The sequence below is a fragment of the Capricornis sumatraensis genome, chromosome 16, assembly GCF_032405125.1.
Source record: "Capricornis sumatraensis isolate serow.1 chromosome 16, serow.2, whole genome shotgun sequence".
Taxonomy (NCBI): Eukaryota; Metazoa; Chordata; class Mammalia; order Artiodactyla; family Bovidae; genus Capricornis; species Capricornis sumatraensis.
In genome coordinates this window covers 12,627,746-12,655,141 of record NC_091084.1, presented here as the reverse complement: position 1 = coordinate 12,655,141, position 27,396 = coordinate 12,627,746, and the positions used below count along the sequence as shown (strand labels likewise).

The 27,396-nt window shown below is 35.4% G+C and overlaps 1 pseudogene; it reads left to right on the top strand.

Moving 5' to 3' along the window:
* The first annotated feature begins 21,459 nt into the window (after positions 1 to 21,459).
* Positions 21,460 to 23,930, top strand: LOC138092785 (NADH dehydrogenase [ubiquinone] flavoprotein 2, mitochondrial-like; annotated as a pseudogene).
* Positions 23,931 to 27,396: the final 3,466 nt, after the last annotated feature.

The following is a 27,396-nucleotide window of genomic DNA, read 5'->3' as shown; positions in this document are numbered from 1 at the left end:
TATAATTGTTATACTTAGTTGTATGTTGACTTGGGTGAAGAAATCTTCAATTCTTTCATTAGGGAAAATTAAGCAACACCCCCAAGTAAAATTATTAAACTCCTTCAAAGTTTCAGAAAATGTTGAAAATATGTTATTTGTGCTGATGCATACTATTGCTATTGGTTTTCTGCTAACAGAAGACATGATTATTCTTTCCAGCCTGTTCTCTGCAATATAAAATTTAAACTATAATAGTAGTAGTAAAAAGCATTAATAATAATACTTTGGTAATGCAATAGTTGATAAAATGTTAATTACTCTAGCTGGTGATGGTGGTGTCCAGTAAATCTCTGTGTTTTCTATCACTTTAATTCACACTACTTAAAATTCTTCCACTAAGGCATGTATTTCTTTGTATTTTCCTGAAGTCAAGCTATTTAAATACTATTTCTTTTCTTGTGCTCCATATCAGAGTGTTGAGGAGTCAGTGCTACCTGTTAGCAGACTTCACCTAGCTGGTGAATGTTGGTATACAAATTCCAACTTTCAGTTCTCAAGCAGGATAGATCTGAAATGTGTGTTCTATGCAATCAATTTTGTGGCTCACAGTAATAAGCAGCTCAGTAATAGCTTTTTCCTTTCCCTTCTGTTTATCTAACTTACTTCCTTATCCTCTTTTCCAATTACTTCCTCTTTTCCAATTACTTGCTTGCAGTTGAATCCTTGCCTCAGGGACTACTCCTAAGGGAACCTCTATTATTAGCATCTTTAGATTAATCTAAAAACTTAACATTCAGTTTAGACATATTAGACTTAGATTATTAGACTTGCATGGAACAGTACATCTCATCTGTTTCTGGTAGTCTGGGAAGATCCATAACTGCATAATCATGAGATATCTTTATATAACAAAAGTGTGCCTTAGTCTGACTTTGCAAGAATGACATTTTCCATGATAGCATTAAAATAAATAAAGAATTTTATAAATATCATAGTACCTAAAAAAACTCACAATCTTGCTTATATTTCTGTTTCAAAGGAATTCAGTAATGTGTATATGTATGTATTTAGTGATATTTCATTCAGTTCTTTGGTTTATTTTTTGATCTATAGAATTTTAAAATTTATTCACTGATCTCTGTTGCTTAACATTTTCTCTTGGTATTTCACAGAAAAGACTGATAAGTGACACTAGGAAATTATTAGCTCTGATACACATTTCTATGATCTGTACGTTTCTCCACACCACACACAATGTAATACAAGGACTGCATAAAATAAGTAACTATTATATGATAGGCTATATGTATTGTATACATAATCTAATGGATCTTGATATAGACCTACAAAGTACGTGTTGTAATTATTGTTTGGTTTTTAGTCACCAAGTCATGTCCAACACTTTTGCCACCCATTCTTGTCAATTTTGACAAGGATACTGGAGTGGATTGACATTTCCCTACTCCAGGGGATCTTCCTGATCAGAGATTGAACCTGCATCTTCTGCTTGCCAGGCAGATTCTTTACCACTTGCGCTGGGAAGCCCAAGTTTGTAATAGGACAGATAAAACCTGACTCCATCTTTGATTTATTTCTTTTACTTTAACGTTTATGTTCTACTGCTTTTGCTACAAGTTAATAACTAAAAGAATGATACCTATAGCCTGAAACATAAAGGATAGTCCATTTTCAAGGCTTCAACCTTTTGCTTTTCTCTTCATGTAGAGATAAAAATTTGTCAAACAGAGAATAACATTTGTGTTGTTGGTTTATAGGAACACTAATATCAGACCAAACTGGACAGATGCGGGAACAAAGGATTCTGGCACCAAGAAGTTTGAACCAACCAACCACATTCTCTTCCATATTAGTATAAAAGAAACCTGAAATCTAACTCTGGTAGGATGGTTCTTTGGGACACTAATCCACCATCTCTTCAATCTCTTGGTTTTCTGGATAAAACTATGCAGAAACTGGTTGCCCAAACCACTTGTTGCTTGCCACTATCACTTGCCCCAACAATTCATCTCTCAATTTTTGTTATCATGTGAGAAGCAGTAAAATTTAGACACAGCAATAATATTACTATTTCTATTTTATTGGCCAGGATACTGAACCTGAAAACATTGTGCAATTTGTCCAAAATACACACACACACACACATACACACAATCATGTTTTTTATTGTGTTATAATCTATTTAACATAAATTTTACCATTTTAACCTTTTTTTTTTTTCTTGCTAAATGATCCCCTTTATACTCATGGTATTAAAATCAAGTATCGAGTGAAATGTGATGTAGACTGAAGTATAATTCTGTTGGACACTTACAATAAAATCTGTAGTTTTTAATTTTATTTCTTATGAAACCTATTTTTTCATGATTTCTTATGAAATTTTAGTACTGACTTTAGGTGACCTCACTAATTTTTTTATTTCTTACATAATACAAAATGATCACAATAAACCTATTTCCATCTGTCCCCATAAAAGTTATTACACTGATATTGACTATATTCCCTATGATGCACATTACATTCTCATGACATGTATTTTGTAACTGAAAGCTGGTACTTGTTTTCCTCACTTATTTAACTCATCCCCCCAATTTAATCGTCTCTGGCAACTAGCAGATTGTTTTCTGTGTCTGAGTCTGATTCTGTTTTCATGTATTTGTTCATTCTGATTTGGCTTTATATTCCACATGTGAAATCATATGGTATTTATCTTTCTCTGTCTGACTTATTTTACTTAATTTGCTTAACCTATTGATGCACTCATGTTGTAATAAATGGCAAGATTTCATTCTTTTTTATGACTGAGTATATTCTGAGAGCTAGTGGAGGACAGAAGAGGCTGATGTGTCGTGCTGCAGTCCATGGGGTGGAAAGAGTTGTAAAGGACTCAGTGACTGAGTAACAAAAACAATATTCCATTATATTATATATATACTTATATATAAGCATATATATCTATAGATAAATATATATATTTAATTTATTTATCAATGAACACTCAGGTTGCTTCTATATCTTGACCACTGTAAATAATGCTTCAATGAACATAAGGGTACATATATCATTTGGAATCACTGAATTAACCGTTTTTCTTTCTTTAAGTAAAAACCCAGAAGTAGAATTGGTAGGTTTCATGGTTATTCTATTTTTAAATTTTTAAAAGTCCATCATCCAATATTCCATAATGACTGCACTAATTTACATTTCTATCAACAGTACACAAGTTTCTCATTTTACCACATCCTCACTAACACTTGTTATTTGTTATTTTTTGATAATAGCCATTGGGACAAGTATGAAGTAATATCTCTTTGTGTTTTTGATTTGCATTTCCCTGATGATTGGTAATGTTGAACACGTTTTCTTATCTGCGTTTTGTTTTTTGTTTTTTTTTTGAAAAGTCTCTATTCAGGACCTCTGTCCATTTTTAATTTTTTTATGTTGAGTTGTATTACTTCTTGGTATATTTTGGATATCAACTCCTTATTGACATATCTTCAAGTATCGTCTCCCTTTCATATACCTGCCTGAGTAGGTTGTTGATAGTTTCGTTCACTGTACAAAAGCTTTTTAGCTCAATGTGGTTTCATTTATTTTGTTTTGCTTTGTTTTCGTTTCCTTTGCTGGAGGAAAAATATTTTAAATTTTGATAAGAGCAATGTCAAACAGTGCACTGCTTATGTTTTCTTCTTGAAGTTTTATGATTTCAAAGGTTACATTTAAGTCTTTGGCATGAGAAAGTAGTTCAGTTTGATAATTTTGCATGTGAAAGTGAAAGTAAAGTCACTCAGTAGCGTCCAACTCTTTGCGACCCCGTGGACTGTAGCCCACCAGGCTCCTCCGTCCATGGGATTCTCCAGGCAAGAATACTGGAGTGGGTTGCCATTTTCTTCTCCAGGGGATCTTGCTGACCCAGGGATTGAACCCAGGTCTCCCACATTGCAGGCATAGTCTTTAACCTCTGAGCCACCTAGGATGACAATTTTGCATGTAGCTCTCCATTATTCACAACCCTATTTATTGAAGAGGCTTTCTTTTCCCCATTGTATATTCTTGTCTCTTTTGTCATAGATTAATTAGCCATATAAGTGTGAATTTATTTCTGGGTTCTCTACTGTATTACATTGATCAATGTGTCTGTTTTTGTGCAGCTACCATGCTGTTTTGATTACCATAGCTTTAGGACATAGCCTGAAGTTAGGAAACATGACACCTCCAGGTTGATTCTTCTTCCTCAAGATTGTTTTGGTTATTTGGGTTCTTTTGCTTTTCCATACCAAATTTTACAATTATTTGTTCTAGTTATTTGAAAAATGACATTGATATTTTAATAAGATTTGCAATTGAACTTATAGATTGCCTTGAGGAGTATGATCATGTCAACAATATTAATTCTTCCAATACATGAGAACAGTATATCTATTCTTTTGCTTGTGTTCTGATATTCATCATTTGTGTAAAGAAATATGACAGATTTCTATATATATATATTCTGTATATTAATTTCTATTTTTTCATTTTTTATTTTGTTTGTTTGGGTTCTCTCTTCTTCTTTGTAAGTTTGGCTAGAAGTTTGCAACTGTGTTTATTCTTTTAAAAAAATAAACTCTTGGTTTCATTGATTTTTTTCCTACTTTTAAAATTTCCATTTTATTTATTTCCTCTCTAATCTTTATTATTTCCTTCCTTCTGCTTAGACCTTGTTTGTTCTTTTAACTAATTCTTCTAGATGGTAAGTTTGGTTATTTGAGATTTTTTGTTCCTTTTTGTTCTTTCTTTTTTTCTTTTTTTTTTTTTGTGTGTGTGTGTGTGTGTTTTTGTTTTTTTGGTTTGTTTGTTTGCTTTTTAAGGAAGGTATATATCACTATTAACTTCCCTCTTACTGCATCATACAGATTTTTTATGGCTGTGTTTTCCAACTATCTTTTATACATCCTGGGAAACAAACAAACAAAAAAGGTGCTATTCTTTTTATTGTGCTATTCACTTTAATCTGATGGTAGGAAACCAAATCCACAATGTCTCTGAAGTATGAGTATACATTTTAATGACATTAGTACACTGAAAATGTTGCAAAAATGTCACCTCAATTTTCAGAAATTTTTCATTATTCCTAACAGAACCCTGTATTTGTGAAACAATAAGGTTTCATTCCTCATTCCCTTCAGACTCTGATAACCTTTATTTTGTTTCTCTATGAATTTTCATAGTCTATAGTTAATATAATTACAATCATATAATATTTTTCCTTGTGTGTCTGGCTTATACCATTTATGATAAAATTACCAGATTTTTTCATGTTGTAGAATGTATGTATCAGGATTTCTCTCTTTTTCTGTCTGCATAACATTCCATTGTATGTATACACACACAATATGTAGTGTAGAAGACCAAAAGTGATTTATCCAACTTATTTCTGTCTACTAAGTGTGTATAATAGAAATGGAGATACTTTATAAATACAGAAGAATGAGGTAAAAAAAAATCATTTCTATATTATATCCAAAGCATAAAAACACATATCCTAAAATAGATGGATCTTTATAACTATGTATTCAATTCATTCTCTTCATTAAAATACTATAAGGAATTACCTTGCAATTATAATTTCTTCATAATTTGCCTACCATGATTTTCACATTAAAATTAAAATTCATAAAATTACAAAAGATAGATTGAAAACTAATCCATAATCTCTGTAAGAAATGGAATATGTCTATCAGATGAACCCTAGCATCTCCATAGCAGGACCAGGCACAAAGTTAGCATCAAAAATAGCATCTTGAGCGAGTAAATGAAAGAATGCTCATTGTAAATATTTTTGTGACTTTAATATAGTTACAAATGAACAGATAAGTTACAAGAAGAGTGCAAATAAGTCCTCAGTTGAGTTCAGTTCATTTCAGTCACTCAATTGTGTCTGACTCTTTGTGACCCCATGAATCGCAGCACGCCAGGCCTCCCTGTCCATCACCAACTCCTGGAGTTCACTCAGACTCATGTCCATCGAGTCAGTGATGCCATCCAGCCATCTCATCCTCAGTCGTCCCCTTCTCCTCCTGCTCCCAATCCCTCCCAACATCAGAGTCTTTTCCAATGAGTCAACTCTTTGCATGAGGTGGCCAAAGTGCTGGAGTTTCAGCTTCAGCATCATTCCTTCCAAAGAAATCCCAGGGCTGATCTCCTTCAGAATGGACTGGTTGGATCTCCTTGCAGTCCAAGGGACGCTCAAGTGTCTTCTCCAACACCACAGTTCAAAAGCATCAATTCTTCGGAGCTGATCCTTCTTCACAGTCCAACTCTCACATCCATACATGACCACAGGAAAAACCATAGCCTTGACTAGATGGACCTTAATCGGCAAAGTAATGTCTCTGCTTTTGAATATGCTATCTAGGTTGGTCATAACTTTTTTCCAAGGAGTAAGCGTCTTTTAATTTCATGGCTGCAGTCACCATCTGCAGTGATTTTGGAGCCCAAAAAAATAAAGTCTGACACTGTTTCCACTGTTTCCCCATCTATTTCCCATGAAGTGATGGGACTGGATGCCATGATCTTCATTTTCTGAATGTGAAGCTTTCAGCCAACTTTTTCACTCTCCTCTTTCACTTTCATCAAGAGGCTCTTTAGTTCTTCTTCACTTTCTGCCATAAGGGTGGTGTCATCTGCATATCTGAGGTTATTGATATTTCTCCCAGAAATCTTGATTCCAGCTTTTGTTTCTTCCAGTCCAGCGTTTCTCATGATGTACTCTGCATAGAAGTTAAATAAGTGGGGTGACAATATACAGCCTTAAAGTGAAGTGAGGTGAACTCACTCAGTCGTGTCCATCTCTTTGAGACTCCATGGACTGTAGCCTACCAGGCTCCTCCCTCCAAGGGATTCTCCCTCCAAGGGATTTTCCAGGCAAGAGTACTGGAGTGGGTTGCCATTTCCTTCTCCAGGGTATCTTCCTGACCCAGGGAGTGAACCCGGATCTCCCGCATTCCAGGCAAATGCTTAACCTCTGAGCCGCCTTGATGTACTCCTTTTTTTCTCCTCTTTGGAACCAGTCTGTTGTCCCATGTTCAGTACTAATTGTTGCTTCCTGAACTGCATACAGATTTCTCAAGAGCAGATCAGGTGGTATGGTATTCCCATCTCTCTCAGAATTTTCCACAGTTTATTGTGATCCACACAGTCAAAGGCTTTGGCATAGTCAATAAAGCAGAAATAGATGTTTTTCAGAAACTCTCTTGCTTTTTCGATGATCCAGCAGATGTTGGCCATTTGATCTCTGGTTCCTCTGCCTTTTCTAAATCCAGCTTGATCATCAGGAAGTTCACGGTTCATGTATTGCTGAAGCCTAGGTTGGAGAATTTTGAGCATTACTTTATTAGCATGTGAGATGAGTGCAATTGTGTGATACACTCCTTAAGTAGATTAATAATTAGTTGATCAAAGATAAGTTGCTCCATTTATCTTTAGTTTGCACCCTTGGAGATTGAATTTCTTCTCTTCTTTGCTCTTTCTTTCTGAGTCATTTAACCATAAATTGAAGATAATACTGCTTTCTTAAGTTCCAAATACTTCAAATTTTTTTTAAAAAACAAGAAGTTCTTTTTCATAACTGTATTACAATGATCAGAATCAGAGATTTACAGTAAAATACTTACCTAATCCACCTTAGACAGTCAAATTTAATTAATGTTTGCAATAATGGTCATAACAACTACATTTTCCATGTCTACAATTTCACCTAGTATCCCACATCATATTTAAATATTTTGTCTCTTTGCCTTCATTCTGGTTTATTTTCTCATCCTATCCTTACTTTCTATGGCCTTTAAATTTTCAGAAATACAGACTAGTCATTTTTAAAATGTCATCCAAATCTGGTTTGTCTCATGTTTCTTCACAACATTCAGAATATTCATTTTTGGCAGGAATATTACACTATATTATACTATACTAGACTAAATACTATAATCCATCTTTATCATTGCAGTCTTATGTACTCTAGTTGTTTTACCTTTTTCCCATAGAAAAACTGCAGTCCTAATTTCAACTGTCTTTGTGCCTATTCCTTGCCTTTATTTCTGTCACTGAATGTGGCTGAGACAAAAATATCTCAAAAATTATGGTAAATGATCTTTATTTTCATGCTTCATATATAATGTGTAAAATTATGTTATATTCTCCTTATATTTTAAGACCAGTTGGTTTTCTAGTTCTGCACTAACCAATATGGTAGCCAAAATCTGTTGGATCATAGAAAAAGCAAGAAAATTCAAGAAAAACATCAACTTCTGATTCATTGACTATGCTAAAGTCTTTCACTGTGTGTATCATAACAAACTGTGGAAAATTCTTAAAGAGATGGGAATGCCAGATCACCTTATCTGCCTCTGGAGAAACCTGCACACAGATCAAGAAGCAACAGTTAGAATCTGACATGGAACAAAAGACTGGTTCCAAACTGGGAAAGGAGTACATCAAGGCTGTATATTGTCACCCTGTTTATTCAATTTATATGCAGAGTACATCATGCAAAATGTAGGCTGGATGAAGCACAACCTGGAAGAAATATCAATAACCTCATATATGCAGATGACACCACCTTTAGGGCAGAAAGCAAAGAGGAACTAGAGAGCCTTGATAAGGTGAAAGAGGGGAGTGGAAAAGGTCGCTTAAAACATAACATTCAGAAACTAAGATCATGGCATCCAGTCCCATCACTTCATGGCAAATAGATGGGGAAACAATGGAAACAGCAACAGACTTTCTTTTCTTGCGCTCCAAAATCACTTTAGATAGTGACTGCAGCCATGAAATTAAAAGATGCTTGCTCCTTGGATGAAAGCTATGACCAAACTCGACAGCACATTAAAAAGCAGAGACATTACTTTGCAGACAAAGGCCCATCTAGCCAAAGCCATGGTTTTTCCAGTGGTCATGTATGGGTGTAAGAGCTGGACCATAAAGAAGGCTAAGGACTGAAGAATTGATGCTTTTGAACTGTGGTGTTGGAGAAGACTCTTGAGCATCCCTTGGATTGCAAGGAGATCAAATCAGTCATTCCTAAAGGAAATCCACCTTGGATATACATTGGAAAGACTGATGCTAAAGATGAAACTCCTATACTTTGGCCACTTGATGCAGAGAGCTGACTCATTAGAAACGATCCTGATACTGGGAAAGTTTGAAGGCAGGAGGTGAAGGGGATGACAGGGGATGCAACGGTTTTATGGCATCACCGACTCAATGAACATGAGTTTAAACAAGCTCCAGTAGTTGATAAAGGACTGGGAAGCCTGGCATATTGCAGCCCATAATGTTTCAAATAGTTGGACACAACTGACTGAACAATGACAGCAAGCTACATGTTGATCATTTGAAATATGACTCAAGAGACTAAGGAACTGAATTTTAAAATTCACTAAAGTTTTATTTTAAATTTGTCCATTAAAACTGATTGTTGATTCAGTTACTTGAAAACTTTGAAGTACATTTGGAACAAATCACATCTGTAAATCTACTCTTTCAACTATAAACTTTACTACTAATAAATGAAAATTAGGTTTTTATTATGAAATTAAGCATTTGAATTGAGTGGTGCTATAAATGTAAATTACACACTAACTTTGGAAAAGTTTGTTCCAAAAGGAAAAACAAAAAACAGGCATGAAGAAAACTGCATTGTTTTTTTTATATTGATTATATTTTGAAATAGTAATGTTTTTGATAAATCAGGATAAATAAAATGTATCATAAAATTAATTTCAGCTGTTGGTTTTTAATTTTGTTTTCATTGTTAGTTCCAGAATGTTTAAAATTACATATGTGGCTCATTGAATTTCTGTTGGACAGTACTCTCTAGGTCCTCTAACCACGATCTCAGTGCACAAGAAATATTGGTAAGAACTGTGAAATATGCATAGAATGTTCAGGGTATGCATGAGGAGAAATTAACTCAGAGTAGTGGCAAAACATTTCTTCAATTCACATTGAGAAACAGTTGCAGATAACTAAAGAGAAAAGGATTATGTGATGATGCATTATTCTTTCATTCAGCAAATATTTTGAGAAATTTATATTATGTAAGATACGGGGTGGGCTTCCCAGGTGGTGCTAGTGGAAAATAACTTGCCTACCAATGCAGGAGACTTAAGAGATTTGGGTCAATCCCTGGGTCAGGAAGATTTCCTGGAGAAGGGCATGGCAACCACTTCAGTATTCTTGCCTGGAGAATCCCCATGGACAGAGATGTCTGGCAGGCTATAGCATACAGGGTCTCAAAGACTTGGACAAGACAGAGCTGACTTAGAAGATATGCACGCAGGATACTGGGTACACAAGTATAAATTTGGCAAGGTGTGCTTTTAAAACACATTCAGTATCTGCTCTGTAGGGAACAAGGTATAAGGAAGGTTGAGAAGTGCTTGCAAATGAGACTCTCAACCAGGGCTGAACATTCTTGCAAATGAGATGTTCTGCCCAGTGTAGGGAACTAGGTATAAGGAAGGTTGAGAAGTGCTTGCAAATGAGACTCTCAACCAGGGCTGAACATTCTTGCAAACGAGATGTTCAGCTAAGAATTCTCTGTTTGTTCCCATGGGAAAAGAAGATTTCTTGCACACAAGGATGTTTCTCTGATTCCTCAAAAGGAACAGACCCAGGGACAAAACGGATTCTAAGTTGATAAGGAAGTTCCCCAAAATAAAGTCTTAGCTGCAGTAAATAAGTAAAGGTAAAGGTTATCTCGCCCTGCACCTGCGCACTGTATAGTCACTAAATCATAGTGCTTGGCAACTTGCCCTGTAGATTGTGGTGCAGAAGATATAAAGTAAAGCAGCTGTAAGAAGCAAGGGATAAAATAAAAAGATTCAAACCACTCTGCAGTGTTGGTGTTTCATTCCGTCGCCAGCAGGCTCTTTCTTGCACTACAATTAAAGCACAGCCCCTCAGTCACCACCACTTCTTCTCTATTGGATTATGGTTATCGTTTTTTAATTTATATCCATGCTCATCTCTACAATGGTACATATACACAATGGAGTATTACACAGCCATTAAAACGAATACATTTGAATCAGTTTTAATGAGGTGGATGAAACTGGAGCTGATTATACAGAAGTAAGCCAGAAAGAAAAACACCAATACAGTATACTAATGCATATATATGGAATTTAGAAAGATGGTAATGATAACCCTGTATGCGTGACAGCAAAAGAGACACAGATGTATAGAACAGTTTTTGGACTCTGTGAGAGAGGGAGAGAGTGGGATCATTTGGGAGAATGGCATTGAAACATGTATAATATATATGAAACGAATTGCCAGTCCAGGTTCGTTGCATGATACTGGATGCTTGGGGCTGGTGCATTGAGACGACCCAGAGGGATGGTAAAGGGAAGGAGGAGAGAGGGGGGTTCAGGATGGGGAACACGTGTATACCTGTGGCAGATTCATGTTGATGTATGGCAAAACCAATACAATATTATAAAGTAACCTCCAATTAAAATAAATACATTTATACTTAAAAAAATATTTCTGACACCACCACTACCAACACACACACACACACACACACACATTTAGGGTCTATTTTCAACACTGACTCTCCAGTGATCCATTTGAAAAACAATACAAAAGCATTTCACCATGAAGTAAATATTTCAAAATATTATTTTTTTTTAACTGGAGGAAAGTCAGATGTCATGGTACAAATACTTAAGTTATAGCTTTCAGGAAGTTAAATGGTAATCTCAGCATTTCATCAAGATAATAACATTAAAAACATAATTCTGTTGTTAACTAATGCAGATGCATATTTGTTTTGCAAGATCCTTTGAGGAATCAAGTCATTAAATTACAAGTTTCTACAAGTTAATTAAAGTCTTATTTTAATGGTATATTTGAGATGAAATAATTGAGTAAAAAAGTAAATGACAAGAAATAAACATTAATTTTGAAGTGCAAACTGATGAAAGTGACTAACTGACTAAAAGGTAAAAATGTTTGTGAAATTCTTTATAAAACATAAAGCATCAATGATAAAACATAAAATGCCTGTGGCAGATTCATGTTGATGTTCGGCAAAACCAATACTATATTGTAAAGTAAATTAAAAAAAAGAAAAAATACTCAGATATAAAATGAATATTATCTAACTTTAAATATATTGGGAATATTTTCAACATTTTATATTTATAAAGGTTTCTCTAAAGTCTATAGATATTTTTATGAACAGGAAGCATACTATTTTCAAGGTACAGAAGACAAGATGAAGTTTATATCTAACTTAAAGAAACAAAGAACTAATATATGGGCTATAAGGTTATGGTAATGATAAGAAATGCAAACCTATGAAAAAGAAGTTTAGTTAATGTAAAACTTACAGAGGAAGTCATAGAATGAATTAATTTTAACATTATATTAATGTGGCTAATTTCACACATATGTATATCAAATGTGTTCGTGTGTGTGTGTATATATATATATATATAGTTCAGTTCAGTTCAGTTGCTCAGTCGTGTCCGACTCTGTGACTCCGTGGATGGCAACACACCAGGCTTCCTTGTCTATCACAGACTCCCAGAGTTTACTCAAATTCATGCCCATTGAGTCGGTGATAGCATCCAAACATTTCATCCTCTGTCGTCCCCTTCTCCTCCCACCTTGAATCTTTCCAAGATGCGGGCTCTTTTCAAATGAGACAGTTCTTCCCAAAAGGTGGTCAAAGTATTGGAGTTTCAGCTTCAACATTACCCCTTCCAATGAGTATTCAGGACTGATCCCTATAGGATGGACTGGTTTGATCTCCTTGCAGTCCAAAGGACTCTCAAGAGTCTTCTCCAACACCACAGTTTAAAGGCATCAATGCTTTGGCACTCAGCTTTCTTTATAGTCCAACTCTCACATCTGTACATGACTACTGGAAAAACCATAGATGGACTAGATGTGTTTGTTGACAAAGTAATGACTAGACGGACCTTTGTTGAAAAAGTATTGTCTCTGTTTTTTTATATGCTGTCTACGTTGGTCATAAATTTCCTTCCAGGGAGTAAGTATCTTTGATATGGCTGCAGTTAACATCTGCAGTGATTTTGGAGCCCCCCAAAATAAAGTCTGCCACTGTTTTCACTGTTTCCCCATTTATTTGCCCAAAGTGATGGGACCAAATGCCATGATCTTTGTTTTCTGAATGTTGAACTTTAAGCCAACTTTTTCACTCTCCTCTTTCAGTTTCATCAAGAGGCTCTTTAGTTCTTGTTCACTTTCTCCCATAAGGGTTGTGTCATCTGCATGTCTGAGGTTATTGACATTTCTCCCACCAATCTTGATTCCAGCTTGTACTTCCTTCAGCCCCACGTTTCTCATGATATACTCCGCATATAAGTTAAATAAGCAGGGTGACAATATACAGCCTTGAAGTACTCCTTTTCAAATTTGGAATCAGTCTGTTGTTCCATGTCCAGTTCTAACTGTTGCTTCCTGATCCGTATACAGATTTCTCAAGAGGTAGGTCGGGTGATCTGGCATTCACATCTCTTTCAGAATTTTCCACAGTCTGTTGTGATCCACACTGTCAAAAGCTTTGGTATAATCAATAAAGCAGAAATAGAAGCTTTTCTGTAACTCTCTTGCTTTTTTGATGATCCAACGGATGTTGGCAATTTGATATCTGGTCCCTCTGCCCTTTCTAAAACCAGCTGGAACGTTTGGAAGTTCACAGTTCGCATACTGTTGAATCCAGGCTTGGAGAATTTTGAATATTACTTTACTAGTGTGTAAGATGAGTGTCATTTTGTGGTAGTTTGAACGTTCTTTGGAATTGCCTTTCTTTGTGATTGGAATGAAAACTGATCTTGGCCAGTCCTCTGGCCACTGCTGAGTTTTCCAAATTTGCTGGCATATTGAGTGCAGCACTTTCACAGCGTCATCTTTCAGGATTTGAAATAGCTCAACTGGAATTCCATCACCTCCACTAGTTTTGTTCATAGTGATGCATCTTAATGCCCACTTGACTTCACATTCTAGAATGTCTGGCTCTAGGTGAGTGATCACACTCATCATGATTATCTGGGTCGCAAAAATCTTTTTTGTCTAGTTTTTCCATGTATTCCTGCCACCTCTTCCTAATATCTTCTGATTCTATTATGTCCATACCATTTTTGTCCTTTATTGAGGCCTTCTTTGCATAAAATATTCCCTTGGTATTTCTAATTTTTTTTTGGAAGAGATCTCTTTTCTTTCCCATCCTATTGGTTTCCTCTATTTCTTTGCACTGTTCACTGAGGAAGGTTTTCTTATCTCTCCTTGCTCTTCTTTGGAACTCTGCATTCAAATAGGTATATCTTTCCTCTTCTCCTTTGCTTTTAGCTTCTCTTTATTTCATAGCTATTTGTAAGACCTCCTCAAACAGCCATTTTGCTCTTTTGCATTTCTTTTTCTTGGAGATGGTCTTGCTCCCTGTCTACTGTACAATGTCACAAACTTCAGCCCATAGTTCATCAGGCTCTCTGTCTATCAGATCTAGTCCCTAAAATCTATTTCTCACTTCCACTGTATGATCATAAGGGGTTCAATTTAGGTCATACCTGAATGGTCTAGTGGTTTTCCCTGCTTTCTTCAATTTAAGTCTGAATTTGGCAATAAGGAGTTCATGATCTGAGCCACAGTCAGCTCCTGGTCTTATTTTTGTTGACTGTATAGAGCTTCTTCATCTTTGGCTGCAAAGAATATAATCAATCTGATTTTAGTGTTGACCATCTGGTGATGTCCATGTGTAGAGTCTTCTCTTGTGTTGTTGGAAGAGGGTGTTTGCTATGACCTATACATTCTCTTGGCAAAACCCTATTAGCCTTTGCCCTGCTTAATTCTGTACTCCAAGGCCAAATTTGCCTCTTACTCCAGGTGTCTCTTGACTTCCTACTTTTGCATTTCAGCCCCCTATGATGAAAAGAGCATCTTCTTTGGGTGTTAAGTCTAGAAGGTCTTGTAGGTCTTCATAGAACTGTTCAACTTCAGCTTCTTCATCATTACTGTTCAGGGCATAGACTTGGATTACTGTGATATTGAATGGTTTACCTTGGAAATGAAGAGAGATCATTCTGTCATTTTTGAGATTTCATCCAAGTACTGCTTTTTGGACTCTTTTGTTGACTATGATGGCTACTCCATTTCTTCTAAGGCATTCCTGACTATGGTAGTAGATATAATGGTCATCTGATTTCAATTCATCCATTCCAGTCCATTTTAGTTCACTGATTCTTAAAATGTTGATGTTCCCTCTTGCCATCTCATTTTACCCCTTCCAATCTGCCTTGATTCATGGACCTAACATTTTAGGTTCCTATGCAATATTGCTCTTTATAGCATAGGAACTTGCTTCCATCACCAGTCACATCTATAACTGGGTGTTGTTTTTGTTTGGCTCCATCTCTTCATTCTTTCAGGAGTTATTTCTCCACTGATCTCCAGTAGCATATTGGGCACCTACCAACCTGGGGAGTTCATCTTTCACTGTCCTATCTTTTTGCCTTTTCATACTGTTCATGGGGTTCTTAAGGCAAGAATAGTAAAGTGGTTTGCCATTCCCTTCTCCAGTGGACCACATTTTGTCAAGTTATAGATATATATAGTTACAGATAGATATAGATAGATAATCACCACTCAAATACAGTTATATTAGCTTCTAGAATCTTCTTTTTATATCTCTTCTAATCCCTTTCCCAATTTCATAGGGTTATCATTACTTTGACTTATAACAAGATAGATTATCTTTGCTTATTTTTATATTGAATAAAAATTGATTAGCACATACTTTTTTTGAAAAATGCACAGTTCTTTCATTCAATATTTAATTATTAATTTCAATATAATGTTGCTGTATAGTGCTCTGTCTTTTAAATACATCACAATATATGTATCCATTCAAACACTAGTGGATGTTTGGACAATTTCCAGGTTGGTGGCGTCTGTAAATAAGGGTACTATAAACACTCTAGTTCATATTATGTGCATATTATATATATATATATATATATATATGTATATGTATATACACACACACACACGTGTATGTGTGTGTGTGTATACACATTTATAATGCTTTGGGGCTTCCCTTGAGGCTCAGCTGGTCAAGAATCTGCCTGCCATGCTGGAGTATTAGGTTCTATCCCTGGGTCAGGAAAATACCCTGGAGAAGAGAAAGGCTACCCACTCCAGTATTCTGGCCTGGATAATCCCACGGGCTGTATGTCCATGAGGTCGCAAAGAGTTGGACACGACTGAGTGATTTTCATAATAATGCTATTATGCATATAACCAGGATTGTATATTTGATAAGACAACTATCATGAGTACTGTTGATTGTAGTTGGTGGGATAGTAGAATCTATGTAAGAATGAATTATTGAGACTCATTTAGAAGGGTATCAGCAAATATGTAATAAATGCTTATTATTAGTAGTAGAAGTATTATGTCAAATTAACAGAACAAATGTCTTTTTGAAATATAGCAAAGAGGTTAAATATTTGAACTCTAGACATAAATAGACTTTAGTCAGACTCTTTACTGTGTCACTTCCAAGATGAGTGATGTTGAAATAAATTATTTAATAATTGTCATTTTCCTTACCTCAGTGGAAAATTTACAAACCATAAATTGTTGTGAGTGATGAAGAAGAAATTAAATGTAAAGATTTAGCACAGGAATATTTGTAATGGATATTCAATAACTATTATAGGTTATTAGTACATTATGTAATTAATAGAGCAGCTAAGATTATTGTAATTTACTAACACTGTCTTTGTAATGTAAGGAGTTTGAACAGAGGCTATGCTTAATATTTTACTTCTATCTCTGAACACAGGACGTGTTGTCCAAGAAACCAACTATCTCTTAGCAAATCAATGTCTCAGTTCCCTTCTAACTTGGAACTTTTTCAGAGGCCATGCTGGATCCCTTTGAACTTCTGGATCAGATGGTAATAATCAGGTAACAGAGAGTTAATATAAAGTGACTAGAGTCAAGAACAATCTTATTTGTTTGACTTTAAAATGCATGAAAGACAAGGTTGCTTATCATGCTAAAATTAATATGAAGTGAATCTGAAAGTAGAGACTCAAAACACTCAGCATTACTGAGAAGTATATCCCAGGGCTTAGAAGCTAATTAAAATTCTGCTTAAACTTATATTTCAAATGACTATATTTAAACTAGACTCACTTGATACAAAGAGGCATAATTCTTTGTTTAACTAAAGCTCACTGTTGCATTTTCTCAAGGAAACATCCATAATGTGATGTTCTTTAGAACAAATCCCTGGGTTTTATTAAGGTACTAAAAATACCAATATATGTGACAGTGGATTTTCTAAGAGAAAGGGATTTTTTTCTTTCTCCTTTATGCTAATAAAAAATGAGGCATGCATATTTCTTGAAGGAATTTGTGTGAAAAAAAATAAACACAACTCCTAGAGTATATCTTATTTCTATAGCTGCCAAATCTTTCTATCAGCTTTCTCTCTGACAGAAATGCAGCTATTCCTAGATAAAGTTGGTTTTTAACTAAACATTCTGTCTTTGCAAGTGAAAAATGAGCCTATAGAAATACATTCATATCAACTCATCAGAATTTTCTTTCTAAAATATGCTACTAATGAGTGATTGTTTGCACTAATCTTGTATACAAGCGTCAAGTCAGGGCTATTACAATATATTAGGCACAGACACTCTATGCTAGTAATGGTTTTTGAAAGCACACAGGACATTAAAAAATGTCATAAAGAAGCTAGAAGTTCATGCATGGATTTCCAAGTCTTTGTCTAATAGTTTTATTTTAATTAATTTAAACCTACTTAAAGATAAATACAGAATGAAGTCTCATGTCCACATTTTAGGAGGTATGAAATGTATGTCATGATCTTTTCTTAATGAATCCCTTGTGAATGGGCCTATTCTAAGAAATGTCATGCCTGTTATTTTATTATAGCTTGTCCAACGTTAATGAGAAATTCTATAGGGAATATTTACCTCTTACAATAATAATAACCTGTGACAACTATATTTCTTTGTTAAACAATAAAACTTAAAAGTTTTCCAATAATCCAATTCATTACTAAAACAAAAAGCATCACAAAAAAAATATTTCTTAAGGCTTACCACTAACTTTAAAAGATTTGGAAGTTGAGTAAATATAACATGAAAGATCCCTTATGCATATGTGAAGTTCTCTGTACTACATTATTCTTCCTTCCTGGTCTTGTGTAAATACTGCTTGGAGTAGATTTGAGAAGTGATCATATCTAAGGCCCAAATTTCCTATTTCTATGTCTCTGAGACTCTTAGAAAAAGTAACATTTGACTCTTCCATCTTAATTCACAAGTGAATCCTGAGGAACCTAAACATCACCTCATCAAAGTTCAGTAAATGAAAAGTTCAAAATATTCCTTTTTCTCCCTCCCTCCCTCCCACTCATGGAATATTTTCAGCTTTACACTTTGTTTATTCATTCATTCATTCATTCATTTTCCCCACCAACTCAACAGGTCATTGGGAAGCTCCTCTATCCAACACAGACAACACTGGAAAGGAGAACTGCAAGGAGAAGAACCTAATGTTTTATGGCCTTCCTCATCTAAGCTGAACTGTTACATGCAAAGAAGAATTAAGACTAATAGAGCTAAAGTTAGCAAAAAATAGTTTCTTGTTTAAAAATCAGTGACAAAAGAGGCTCTTTCAAAGGAGAGATTACTTGAGGATTTTGTGGCCTAATAATGTATATACTAAATAATTTCTCTCTGATAATATGTTGCTTCACATGGACAGTAACTTAATCTGTGTAAGCCATACATAATCTGATAATATAATTTGAAGCTTCCTCACAGACATCAGTTCAGCTCAGTTCAGTCACTCACTTGTGTCTAACTCTTTGCAACTCCATGGACTGCAGCATGCCAGGCTTTCCTGTCCATCATCAACTCCCAGAGTTTACTCAAACTCATGTCCATTGAGTCCATGATGCCATCCAACCATCTCATCCTCTATCATCTCCTTCTCCTCCTGCCTTCAATCTTTCCCAGCATCGGGGTCTTTTCCAATAAGTCAGTTTTTTACATCAGATGGCCAAAGTATTGGAGTTTCAGCTTCAGCATCAGTCCTTCCAATGAATATTCAGGACTGATTTCCTTTAGGATTGACTGGTTTGATCTTCTTGCACCCCAAGGGACTCTCAAGAGTCTTCTCCAACACCACAGTTCAAAAGCATCAGTTCTTCAGTGCTCAGCTTTCTTTATAGTCCAACTCTCACATCCATACATGGGTACTGGAAAACCATAGCTTTGGATGGACCTTTGTTGGCAAAGTAATGTCTTTGCTTTTTAGCATGCTGTCTAGGTTGGTCATAGCTTTTCTTTCAAAGATATAACTTCACATTTTTTCCCAAATGACATTTTCCTGCTTATTATTTGTATAGAGTAGAAAACAAAATCATTGTTTATCACCTGCAGCTGAAGGAATATATTATGTATATTAACACTTAAAAGGATGTACATTTAATTAAGTATGTTAAATGAACAAAATAATAGGCAATAACATTTTATATCACAAGAATCTATGCTCATACTCCTCAGAAAAAATAATTGTCATCTAATATATCTATTTAATGTTTATATTGAAAATATTGGTCTTATATTGGGAATGCATCTTATGAATATTAAGTATATCTGTTATGAATTAATTTTTTAGCTATTCATCAAATGATGCCACAGGAGTTTTCTAAATGAGAATTGGTGAGTATAGAAAGCAGACTAACTTCTCATCTGTGTCATTCTGAATCAAATTGCATGGTATGTTCCTCTTTGTGAGTAACTAGTGTTCTCTGGATATCCTGGAAAGGACATACATTTGTTTATTTTAATTACATATGTAGAATGCTCTATCTCCAGACCTGAAATGTATAGCCTTACAAAATGATGTATTTATAATTAAGGGAATATTTTAAGGTTAAAACGTATGATTCATCACCTCACAGCAGTTTTTTTTTTTCTTTTTTTTGCCTCATCTGGAAGGTTTTTAGATGAAGTCCGGCTAATTGAGCTAAACAATCTCCACTCCTCTCCACTATCAGAGTGGTGTGCTGACAGTTTCCTTTCATTACACTCTGAATGTTGGCATGTCTGTCATGAGGTATTAAGGATTCATGGATTCCCAAGAATTCCTTCAGAATCCTTTCTTTCTTCCTATAATGTCTGTTCTATTTGTCTCTGAGTTTCTGTACTAGTAAGATGATCACAGGTGCCCTGCTGCTGCTAAGTCGCTTCAGTCATGTCCAATTCTGTGTGACCCCATAGATGGCAGGCCACCAGGCTCCTCTGTCCCTGGGATTCTCCAAGCAAGAATACTGGAGTGGGTTTCCATTTCCTTCTCCAACAGATGCCCTAGATCCCACACACACAAAAAAAAATTATCTGTAAGTGAAAACATTGCCAAAGAAAGATGAGCTTCCAGAATTTTATGGACTTTAATACCAGAATTATTAAAATTAATACCAAGTGCCAAGTTTTCCCTAATATCCATAAACATAAGGAAAAAGCTTAAGAAAAAACTTCCAAATATCATCCGTGTATTTAATTTGCAATAAAATAGGACATTTAAAGATAATTAGGTAAAAAATGCTCACATATAATAACTAAACTCACATAATATGAGGAAAGTTTAATGAAATAGGGTATTTAGAAGAAATACATAACAAGGTATGTTTAAGAAATATTCTATAATTGTTTAAAATTGTGGAAGGAAGATGTCGAAAACAATTCAATCACAGACACATACAAATTATTTGTAGTCCTTGCTTGATTGGGACAATTTTGGGTGTGCTGATCAATAAGTAAAAGTAAATTATGTGAATTGTCTACTTATATATATCATAGTGCTTGAATGAGTTTTGATAAAATGAAGGAGGTACATAATCATAATGCCCCCTGGCTTTTTTTTTTTTTTTTTAAGTATACAACTTTAGAATGAAAAGAACAATTTTCAAATTGTTGTTTTATTTGTTAACTAGCTATAACTCAAGAATGGTAGAAAGCAGTCAGGTATTACAGTTTATATTGGAGTTCTGAAAATTAAAATTATAAGCCATTTGCCCTGTGATTATAGAGTCAGAATTTTAAAGAGCCACTTGTAGGACCCATCTGTTACAAATATCTTTCCTTCAGACATAGAAAAGATATCAAAGAAAACGAATGAGATAATCTGTTAAGGTGTTTTGCCTTAAACATATGATAAGTACATAAAATATATCGGTAGTTAAAGAGCTATGAATTAACTATTACTAAAACCTGAATATCCTGATTTCTTATTAAGTTTTTTATTCATGATAACATGCAATGATCATTAAAAATTTAAAATAAAAACCACTTGGGAGGTGGGCAATTTGGTCCATCATGATCTCTATGGCAGTCTGGACCCATGGACCCACTCAGCAAGCCTTGCCAGTGGAAAAGACAATTGAGGAATTTGCATGAGATGGCTGTGCAGAATGGAGCTGGAGGAGCCTTAATTGTGCACATAGATACTCCTGACAATAACCTAGATATTCCATTTGATTTCACAATGGAAAACTCTTAAGAGGACAGAGACAATTGTTAAACAAACAAACAAACAAACAAAAATACGACTTCTGCTTTATTGACTATGCCAAAGCCTTTGACTGTGTGGAATACAAACTGTGGAAAATTCTTAAAGAGATGGGAATACCAGGTCACCTTGCCTGCCTTCCCTGCCTCCTGAGAAATCTTTATGCAGGTCAAGAAGCAACAGTTAGGACTGGGCCTGGAACAGCAGACTGGTTCCAAATTGGAACAGAAATATATCAGGGCTGTATACTGTCACTCTGTTTATTTAACTTATACACAGAGAACATCACGGGAAATGCTGGGCTGGATGAAGCACAAGCTAGAATCAAGATTTACGGGAGAAATAACAATAACTTCAAATATGCAGATACCATCACCCTTATGGCTGAATGTGAAGAAAACCGAAAAGCCTCTTGATGAAAGTGAAAGAAAAGAGTGAAAAAGCTGGTTTAAAACCCAATGTTCAAAAAACAAAGATCGTGGTATCTGGTCGCATCACTTCATGGCAAATAGATGTGGAAACGATGGAAAGAGTGATAGACTTTCTTTTGGGGGGCTCCAAGTGGAAACAGTGTCAGACTTTATTTTGGGAGGCTCCAAAATCACTGCAGATGGTGACTGCAGCCATGAAATTAAAAGACGCTTACTCCTTGGAAGAAAAGTTATGACCAACCTAGATAGTATATTCAAAAGCAGAGACATTACTTTGCCGACTAAGGTCCGTCTAGTCAAGGCTATGGTTTTCCCAGTAGTCATGTATGGATGTGAGATTTGGACTGTGAAGAAGGCTGAGCACCGAAGAATTGATACTTTTGAACTGTGGTGTTGGAGAAGACACTTGAGCGTCCCTTGGACTGCAAGGAGGCCCAACCAGTCCATTCTGAAGGAGATCAACCCTGGGATTTCTTTGGAAGGAATGATGCTAAAGCTGAAACTCCAGTACTTTGGCCACCTCATGCGAAGAGCTGACTCATTGGAAAATACTCTGATGCTGGGAGGGATTGGGGGCAGGAGGAGAAGGGGACGACCGAGGATGAGATGGCTGGATGGCATCACTGACTCCATGGATGTGAGTCTGAGTAAACTCCGGGAGTTGATGATGGACAGGGAGGCCTGGCGTGCTGCGATTCATGGGGTCGTAAAGAGTCGGACATGACTGAGCAACTGAACTGAACTGAACTGAAAATCACTGTGGACAGTGAGTGTAGCCATGGGACAAAAGGATGCTTGCTCATTGGAAGAAAAATTATGACAAATCTAGACACATATTACTAATCAGAGACATCACTCTGTCAGAAAAGGTCTGTAAGATCTAAGCTATGGTTTTTCCAGTAGTCACGTACAGATGTGAGAGCTGGACCATAAATAAGGATGAATGCTGAACAACTCATGGTTTTGAACTGCAGTGCTGGAAAAGACTCCTGAGACTCCCTTGGACAGCAAGATCAAACCAGTCAATCCTAAAGGAAATCAACTCTGAATATTCATTGGAAGGACAGGTGCTGAAACTGAAGTTTCAATATTTTAGACCTCTGATACGAAGAACCAACACATTGAAAAAGACCCTGATGCTGAGAAAGATTGAGAAGGGATCAAAAGAGGATGAGATAGTTGGATGGCGTCATCGACTCAATGGACATGAGTTTCAGCAAACTCAGGGATATATTGAAGGTCAGAGAATCTTGGTGTGCTGCAGTTCATGGGGTCACAAAGATTCAGAAACGATTGAAGGACTGAACAACAACAACACCTAAAATGGCATAAAGCAGAAGCTGTGCTTCTAATCCTGGATTTAGCCCAAAGAAAAAATGGATGGCTGCCCAACTCTGCTATGAACAAGGTTGAAGAAGTTTTACAAGTACCTCCAATGAGAGTATATGATGTACCAACTTTTTATACAATATATATTGCAAAGCCACTTGGAAAATATATTTAAGTATACACTACTATGCCTTGCATGCACTGAAAGTCTGACAGCATACTGGAGGTCATTAAGAAAATTTAAAAAAAAAAAAAAAACTTGAAATAAAGTTTGGAGAGACTGCACCTGACACACTTTTCATTCTTATAGAAGTGGAATGTTTAGGGGCCTTTGTAAACCCACCAATGGTTCAAATAAATGACAACTACTAGGAGGATCTGACACTTAAGGATTTTGAAGAAACTATTAATGAACTCAAGGCTGGCAGAATCCCAAAACCTGGGCCAAGGAGTGAATGCATTTCATGTGAATCAGCCAGAGATCTTACCTCTTTGACGGAACCACCTAAAGGACCTGGGTTTCTTGTACAACCATGCATTTAATTTATACTTAACTGTATAATTATTCCAATTGGAGAAATAAAATATGAATCTCCTATCAAAAGAGGAAAATAAAACACTTGGCAGAATATATAATTTGCAGAAAATTGAGGCACATATAGTGAGGTTCTTAGTTCAGCATGCATAAAGAACATAATATTTTAAAATATTTTCATATTCAATCTGTCATTTGATCTATATCACCCCAACCACTGAATTTTCATAGAAAATTATTTTCTATGTATTTTAAATCTGATTTGTTAAGTCATAAGTCATTATCTCAAAATCTAAGCTTTATTCAAAAGAATTTCCAAATTACCCAAATCCAAATTTTAATATGAAGAACCAGACCTAAGATTCTTAAACTTATAACTTTACAATTTTTAGAAAAGTCATATAATTTAGCAAAACTGAAAACAGGGAGAGCCTTTTCTTTGCAGCAAGGTGGAGGACACCAGGAAGTGAAGCCAGAAAGGAAGTACAAGAGAGAAAGTACAACCAGAATTAGATTTGAAGATTCTGACTCATGCCTTAATATTAAAATATTTAAACAGTATATTGAGGTCCAGTGAACACCTTGAACAGAGATATTTACCCTTCATGTAACTACCTTGTTGAAAAAGAAAAAAAAGAAAGATCCTACAAGAAATCCCTAGATTGCTTGTAGCATCAGAAATGTATAGTGATCCTCAGGAAGAATATTCAGAAAGTCTTGCATATTGTGTATAAACTCACTATACTGAAAAATAAGGGGAAAGAGTGAAGCATTTATCCTGTGCCTCCCTTAGGAGCATTACTAATAACTATAAAATAGTAGATCAGAAGTTTGTTTTGCAGAAACATTTCACCTTTGTTCTTTTATTTCTGCTGTCTGTGTCATCCTTTACTTTTCATGACAGATAACAATCATATGTTGACATTTGAGGAGTTTTCTCAGTTTACTTCCTGCCAACAGTTTTTAGGGTGGAAATAAGCTCTTCACTTTGTACTCAGTATCCAAGATGACAGTATTTCCAGTGCAATTCTCTTGAAATATGTTGGGTGTCTTCCAAATCATATGAGGTTTTACCCCATTTAACACAAAGGTTTCTATATGTCTTCCATTCCCATTCCTAGATAACATAAGTTGTATTAATAATGAGTAACAAAATCTCAGCTTATAAGTTTCAAGATATCAAAGAAAGATGTGATTGACTGAAGAGAGGAAATATATCACTCAAAGATGGATAAAATGATATTTAGGTCCTTCTTTCTCGCTTTGAGAAAAGGCTAGTACTTTCAGTTGTAAAAGGTGATGCTTGATTCAGGTAATGTGAAAACATGGCTTTCTATTTTCCTTCTTTGGAATTTAAATATGGTTACAGAAATTATGTATTGATTTCAGATTTACAAGGGTGGATGATGGTGATGGTCGATGTTGTAATAGTCCTTAACTAAACTGAAACTATGTGTTCCAGAATTTCTTGGTAATGCTCAGACTGGGTTGGCCACAAATAAAATAACATCTCGTGTGTTCTCAATTACCTTCAAAATGAACTCTGAATGATAAACCAAAAAGGCTCATCTCTCATCAATACCCTCCAGCTGTGTAAATTCAGACTCACCCAAACTACCTACTTCCCTTTTTTGAGAGCCACCATGTTTGTTAAGGCACCTTGTCTCTACACATGTTTTTTCCTCTGCCTGAAATCATCTTGATTGGCCTATTCATAGCTAATGCTTTGTAATATTTTAAGAATAATGTCATGAAACTTAAGTATGTGAGTTACATTCTTCTCTTTGTTTCCATATTGTTTCATACACCCTAACAAGGAATATATTTCTTGCATCTCACTTTTTTGTTTTCCTTTTTATATTCTGATTGCTAAATGAAGGAGTAGATGGAATAATTTATATGGAATTGGTTATAAATATGAAATACGAATTAACAGGACAGCCTTGGCAACTTAGATACCATAACTTTTATGGTCAGAGACTGCTGCCTTCCTTAAAAAGAAAACTTTGCTGCCTTTCTAAACAAATATATTTTTGTGTAGATTCTCCCCAATGCTTAAAATATTGAAGGCATTCAGAAAATATAAAAAAGCAGAAAACAGTTTTAATACCAACAACAAAAATTGACAGCTAGACAATAAACTTCTGAAGCACTACACAATGAAAGTAAAATGTTGTTTAGGGCTTGAAATGTAACAGTTTTATTTATTATCTGAAATGCCTGGGAAAGCTGCTGATATCTGAGTTTTGGCATAATAGAAGGGTAGAGAAAGACATTAAAGACAAGGAGGAACCATGAAATATTTTGCTGCAAACACTTAATAATCATCACATGCAATTCCCTTCCTAATGTCTAGTATTAAACATTGTGATTTAGAGTTTGCTGCTAAGAACAAGTCTATGCCTAATACATAATATGGATCCTTCCCGTATAGAGCCACACATTTAAGGAGTTATGGATATAACTCCACATGAAACTTTGGTCATTAAAATGTTTTATTTTCTCAGATATGTACCACCACCACCACAAAAATTGAAACAAATGCAGCCTTACAAGGCAGTTGTTTATGGAGGCTTCAAAGAACTATTGTCTAATTTTCCATACCCATTAATTAGCCAGGTGAGTTATAAAAATAATGACTAAAAAAGCAATCACCTAAAATTGTGTCTAGTATAAAGGATAGAATAAATAGGAGTTTCATTTATTGTACTTATGGCATTACTGTACTGTCATTTTATATTCACATGAAGACTCCATTGACAAATTTATAGAAATTATAGTATTGGGGGATATTAAAAAGTCCTCAGATCCCCAAATACTTTATCATACGCTTACTGATAGATGCTATTTTTAATTAATTTATTTATTTTGATTGGAGGCTAATTACTTTACAATATTTTAGTGGTTTTTGCAAAATTATGCACAAATTACCACTTCAGTATTCTTGCCTTGAGAACTATATGAACAGTATGAAAAGGCAAAATATATGACACTGACAAATGAACTCCCCAGGTCACTAGGTGTCCAACATTACTGGATATCAGTGGAGAAATAACTCCAGAAAGAATGAAGAAGAAAAGGAGTAGCCCTCATAGTCAACAAAAGAGTCCAAAATGCAATACTTGGGTGCAGTCTCAAAAATGACAGAATGATCTCTGTTCGTTTCTAAGGCAAGCCATTCAATATCACAGTAATCCAAGTCTTATGCAACTCCCAGTGATATTGAAAAAGCTGATGTTGAACAGTTCTGTGAAGACCTAAAAGAACTTCTAGAACTCACACCCCCAAAAGATGTACTTTTCATCATAGGGGACTGAAATGCAAAAGTGGGAAGTCAAGAGATACTGGAGTAACAGGCAATTTTGGCCTTGGAGTACAAAATGAAGCAAGGCAAAGGCTAGCAGAGTTTTGCCAACAGAGTGAACTCGTCAAAGCAAACTCCCTCTTCCAACAACACAAGAGAAGACTCTACAC